Here is a 6,521-nt window from a genome sequence, read left to right on the forward strand (position 1 = left end):
GACACTTTTTAAGTATGCGGACGACATGGCTTTAATGGCCCATGTGACCGACACCAAGGCACTGTCTGACTACCATCAGGCAGTCAACAACCTGGTCCGCACTTTTCAGGAAAGCTCCCTTGAGCTCAACATCAGTAAAACCAAGGAGCTGTGTTGTGGGAGCAGAGGAACAACGGACTCACAACAGTCTCCACTTTTTCAGCCCCTCAGCATCAACGGACAGCTGGTGGAACAGGTTGAGTTGTTTAAATACCTGGGGACTGAGATTGACACAGCCTTATCATTCAACACACATATTTACTCCATCTACAAGAAAGCTCAGCAGTGTTTCCACCTGCTGAGGAAGCGCAGGTCCTTCAATGTCAGTACAGACACACTAACCATGGTTTACAAATCACTGACTCATCTTCAATATGGCATCCTGGTACAATTCACTTACAACCAAACATAAAATAAAACTTTCCCGCATAACAAAACAGGCTGGGAAAATAATTGGATCCCCACAGACCCCCCTCACAGAACTTTACACCCAGGCAGTTACCAGGAAAGCCACCGCCATCACACAGGACCCCACCCACCCCCTGCACCCATCCTTCCAACTACTACCATCAGGTCGCCGTTACAAAGTCCCACTTTCCCGGAAGAACACATACAAAAAAACTTTTGTTCCCACTGCCATCACCACCCTGAACAGTTTAAAATAACAATTGAAGTCCCACCCAGATACACTGCTTTGTCGTATATCTTGTATAATGTCTATTGCGTTTTGTGTGTTCTTGTCTATTTTATTTCGGAGCTTGCCAAAGACGAATTTCTGTTACTTGTGACAGACAATAAAGGTTTATCTTATCTTATCTTATCTTATCTTATCTTATCTTATCTAGTTGATCTCAGCTCAGCTCCACCCAGGCTCCTCCCACTTGACCAAATTGAGATTTTCCTGCTCCAATGAGGCAGCTGGTGGTAAACAAAACAGCTCATCACAAACCTGTGGGTGATGTCACAGAAACAGTCCCTGCTTGTGCTGGCCATCTGTTAACATGTCATCATCATGGTCATGTGTGTCCTCCGTGTTTTGGGATATATAAGGAAAGGAAAACCAGCAAGTTGATGTGTGACATTGGCTGTGGCCGAGTCAACCACAAACATGAGCACTTCCCAGCTGATTTGTTTTTGCTGTCTGTTGTGTCCTTGCTGGCTGAAAAAAACAAAAAACAAACAAAAAAAAAACCCCGCACAGGCCCATTGAGTATTGCAGTTTCCATAGCAACAGGGGTAGTGTTGGAGAGTGGGCTGGTGTTGGTGGGAGGGTGGCAGGGAGGTTGAGTGAGAGAGCGTCACAGAGCGTGAAACTAAAGCAGTAACTGTGTTCAGGGTGGAACTGCGTGTGTATGTGACTCTTGATAAAAGGGAGAGGAGAATGCAGACAAAGAAAGACAAACAGGGTGTTTTCTTTCTTCACATATTTATCCATGCATCAGCCCTGCTCCCCTCTTCCCAGGTGGAGGGACAATGACGCTGGCCGCCTGACTATCTCGTCTCATTACCATTCCCCCACCCCCCTCCGCCAATCTCCCACTGCAGCTGGATAAGCCAAGCACTAACCAGCTCGACCCTCTCTTACAGAACAGGGATTTGAAGATTGCGTCCTCACATTTGTAATCAGATGTAGGAGAGGATTATCCAAAGGTCTCCTCCATCTTGTTCACAGCCGGGGGCTGCTGAAACAAAGGAGGAAGCGTGGACTAGAATGCTCAGTGAATGGAGTGTAGTTAAAGATAGAGAGAGGGGGAGAGGTCACCTGTGGATGTGAGGAGGGGAAGGAGGAGGAGGAGGAGGATGAAGGCTTTCTAAGGAACTGCATCCATCACCCAACACATCAGAGAGCAAAAGGAGAGGGGCTAAAAGTAGAGGTTTAGCAGCAAGTATTTCAATGTGAAAGGTAAGCTGCTGGATGAAAATGTTTAAATCCTCTCTTCACAGAGGGTCTCTTCACTGATTGTATGTGTGTGCATGTATGACATTCTTTCTGCATGTGTTTGTGGAAGCATACTGTATCTGTGTGTTGCGTGTTCATGGGTGTGGATGTTGAGGAGAAGGATGTGATTGAAAAGTCTTTGGTTCTGTTTGATGGAGCTTCAGCCTACCTCCTGAGGTCATTTTAGCACCCAGATGCTGCACGTTGTTTCCATGAATGAGTCAGAACCTGGAAACATCTCTCACACATTATCTATGTGTGCCAGAATCTGATTCATTTAAATTTGTATTTCAAAATTAGAAAATTGTATATCAGGTTTTGACATTTAATCTAGTAAAACTAACATCTGATACGGAATCTGAAAATAAATTTACAAAAGTTTCAACTGTGATTGCTCAACAGCTTTTAAATCTTAAAATTCAGATTAAAATCTATGAGACTCTACGTGCAGGACTTCCACACACCTTCAGACTCAGCTCTGTTAGCAAGCACTGACCTGTTGCTGTCTGGATCCTGTCACTTGCCTCATGATGCTTTACCACACCACACATTCTCATATCGTAATGTCAGCTATTACAGTCATCCTGCAACTACTTTTAAAGTAATAGTTCAACATTCTGGGAAGTACACTTCTTCACCTTTTCTCTGACAGGAACATGACAAGAACATCAGTTTCATGTCTGTGTGTTAACAGAGCTGGAGTCAAGGCGTGGTCAGCCTAGTTTCACATAAAGACTGGAAGCAAAGGGAACAGCTAAACTGGCTCTGTGCAAAGTTCAAAAATACACCTTCACTGATCAACACGCTGGATCTCATTTGTCTGATCTGTCAACAAACAAATATATAAAATTGAATTGTGGTTTTAGGAGAGGTTATGTGCTTCAACTATTTCTTGTCAACAACAGTTGGTGCAGTGAGTGTGCACAGCTCCTCTTGTCATCACAGTGAGGTTTGATATTATTGTGCCTGTGCAGAGATCAAAAGCTGTGCTCAAACTGTATCTGCAAACTCACGCTACAGCCTGCGATGCTGCACAGAAGTGCTGGGCGGAGGGATGAACTGATCTAATTTGTACATAAACAAAAGTGTAACAACAACTGTGAAATACAGCATGTTAATTAGTGCCAGCAGGTGTATCTTTGAAATTCGGACAGAGCCAGGCTCCCCGTTTCACCTTGTGTTTGTGAGTTGGAGCAAATGAACCAGTGACAGCAGGACTGATGTGTGCTGTGTGAAATGAAGATTGTTGAATGAGTTGTTTTGTTGTGCATGTGTCACAATATGAGTCAGGGTTGAAGGTTTTCCTGTCATTACATATAAAGTCCTTACCTTGTATGTTACTCTTTTCCTGGTTCCTGGTAGACCAGGAATTCTCGTCATAACTTACATTGGATTGATACTCAGTGCAGCAGTATTCTTTATCATCAGGTTTTGTCCCGGTTGTTTGAATGGTTTGAGGTAGGGGAGACCACGGATGGTTGTAACAACAGAATTGATGTAACAGCACCACTTTCACCAAGAAGGGATGACCTATGAGTCATTTTATACATTTACTGTATGACTACATCTGAAAGATACAGGTTAGCAAGTTAAACCTACATAAAAGCTGCAGTAAGAAGGACAACAGAGAAACCAGCAGGAGGAAAAAGTAGCAAAGCTCCCTAAATTAGATTCCTTTGGCTTTTTTATGAACAGTTTTCGGTGGTGTGTGTGTGTGTGTGTGTGTGTGTGTGTGTGTGTGTGTGTGTGCATCTTATATCTACTAACTACCGTGCACTGGGGCCCATCACAATAGTGTGCACTGGGGCCATTAGTAACTACCTTACACCACAGGATGGAACTCCTTGTGTTTGACGTCATCTGAAATTCTGATGTAGCTGGAAACATTGCTACTTGGATGAGACAAATAAGGGTACTTTCTACCAAAGATTGAGAACTCTAAGACAAAAATTCAGTGAGCTGCCACTTTTTCAAATAATTGTAAATTCTTGGCTGGTAAATTCTAATAATCTGAGTATCACGATAACCAACTCTAGATTAGTGTTGCACGGTATACTGGTACCAACGGTAGACCGCGGTACTAAAACACCACAGTACATATGATACCATAATGTTGGAGTACCATAGTACTACGGTACCTCACCTGTGGGATAAGTTCAAAGTCCAATCGCAAGAGGATGAGTGTCCATACACCGTCCAATAACGGCACGCGCTGGCCACCTGGCACTCAATATGCTGCTGCAGTGGTTTGTTTTCCATTGAAATTTTAGGTATTAGCTGAGCTATTGAGTATCTTTAAGCACTGAAAGTTATTATTTGTTTCTTTTTATTTGTAGGCTAGATTTGTTTATGCTACACTGATTTGTTTTCCACAGAGCTCTACGGTACGAGCATTTTACTCGCATTTGCGACTAAAAATAGTTTTGTGCGAGCAAAAGAAATCATTCAGGAGCACGCTGTGCGAGTACAGATTTCAACCAGCAGCAGAAACGAAAGGCTAATCCTGCCGGTTGTGGGTTGAACGGGGGTCACAGACAGGAATACGGCGAAATACGGCGGCCATAGTCCTCTGCGGCGCAAGATAACGGCTTACCAGCGACGAGAAGCCCGGCTCCAGGTCAGGTCCAATAATTTCCTCTTCTTGATGTCATGACTGCCCAGAAGTACCTGGACAGCCGAGCCGTGGCGGCACACAGGTATGTGACGTGTCAGAGGAGAAACGAGCCGTTCACATTTCTCTCTTTGTGGCAGGTAATGGTCTACAAACCTCACCACACTTAAGGGACTGTTCTTTACTTATCAGAGGAGGAGGGTGGCTGGTTGATTTTTATTTTATTTATTTATTTTATTTGGATCCCCCTATGTTAATCACTTATTGATGCCGTTTTTGAAGTATGAATAAGTCAATAAGTTACTTATTCCATTGAAATATCATTGATGTATTATAGAAAAGTGATTTATCTTTTTATAAATGACAAAAGGCACATCTGCCTAATTTTTGCTGTGGTATCGTGATACTACTCAGAACCGTGATACTTTCACTGGTATCGTACCGTGGGTCCCAATTTTGGTACCGTGACAACACTACTCTAGATAACATCAAATTACATATAGAATGTCACCTTGCCACATTTATAAAAATATGCCTACTAACAGCCATCTTACAAAGAAGAAAGTTAATGATGTTTTCTGTTCATTATTGTTTTTTCTAATTATATTATTAAAAATTAGGGTTGATTGTAACATTGGATAGATGTTCACTATTTTCAGTCCTGTACACAGACATTTTGTGCGGCAAGATCTCTTGAGGCCTCAGTACATACAGTACATTTGTGCACAATAATAAGCAGGGGAAAGGTTTGCCTGGGATGTCTCAAGATCTATACGATATGCACCCAGCAGCTGCTACACATACACCTTCATGTTCTACGTGTGTCATTTATTTATAACAGGCAACAACAAATAAAATAATGTCATATTGTGCACATTTTAGTGCTCTATAAAATAAATAATCATTCACAATCAATACATCTTTTCACAAAATTAAAATAAGCTGTTCTCTGGGGAAATAAAATAATAAACCAACCAATCTACCCTTAGTAGGCTACAAAGTAGGCCTGTGTTCACTTAAAACAGTCAGGCTTCAAATGCGTTTTGCTCTCCTCTCCTCACTTTATTCTTCGCTGCATCCCTTTGCACTCCTCTTCTTATTTTGTTCTCCTCCCCTTTCCTTTTTAAATAGTCACATATTGGTTCTTATTACTATCTTCTAAACAAACTTTAATTAAATAATCCCAGAAAACAGATGCATGCAGCGACTGCAACTTTGCACTCCTCCTCTACACTCTTTGCACGCAGCATGTTTGTGCAGCACCGAGCCGTATGTCAGATTTGTTTAAATTACTTATCAAAACTGTGGGAGATTTAGACAATATTTCAAGTTGGGTTTTGCTTGAAAAAGTAAAGGTAAGCAGTTTGGTGTCTGTCTCCGCTCACAACAGGCAGTTGGTGAAGCGGAATGTGCCAGAGAGTTTGAGGGAAATAGTGTGACTTGATGCCAGATTAGCTTGTTGTTAAAGGGGCAATAAGTGAAATCGTTTCACTGCTAGGTTCGCTGTTGTGCACTGCCTGTAGAGCAAAACAAAGTGTGTCATGAGTCACTCCTCCCTCTACCTCTGCTCTCCAACCCCCCCCCCCCAAACAAACCAGGTGCTCCGGTTAGCTGGGAAGCTAGCGGAGGCTAACTGGTTGTGTTTCCCTCCGGTCATGCTGCGACTAACGCTCCGCTAGCCGCTCCCAGCTAGCTCCTGTTTGTTATTCAGGTTAAAGTAGGAAGAAGCAGCGGGTCTGTCAGGCAGCTGAGTGAAGTGGAGCCTGAGGAGGAAGCATCGGTTAGCCCCCGCTTTCACTGCAGGCAGATTCACTCGCCACAGGGGCGAGGAAATAAAACCTAAACAGCCAGCTTAGTTTAGCAGTTAGCAATGTCTTTCACTCACTCTCGGTCTCTGCTGTGTTTAGCTATTTCCCTGCTTTCCTGTTAGCG

General features: G+C 43.0%; 1 protein-coding gene across 1 annotated transcript in view; it reads left to right on the forward strand.

The window, feature by feature from the left end:
* The first annotated feature begins 1,623 nt into the window (after positions 1–1,623).
* The window catches only part of si:dkey-191g9.7 (GRIN2-like protein), a 29,698-nt gene continuing 24,800 nt past the window's right edge, over positions 1,624–6,521 (forward strand). Inside the window, exon 1 of the mRNA XM_050070263.1 lies at positions 1,624–1,942. The gene's annotated coding sequence lies outside the window, so the exon portion shown is untranslated. The remainder of the gene's footprint in view (positions 1,943–6,521) is intronic.

Source organism: Epinephelus moara, chromosome 18 (assembly GCF_006386435.1).
Source record: "Epinephelus moara isolate mb chromosome 18, YSFRI_EMoa_1.0, whole genome shotgun sequence".
Lineage (NCBI taxonomy): Eukaryota > Metazoa > Chordata > Actinopteri > Perciformes > Serranidae > Epinephelus > Epinephelus moara.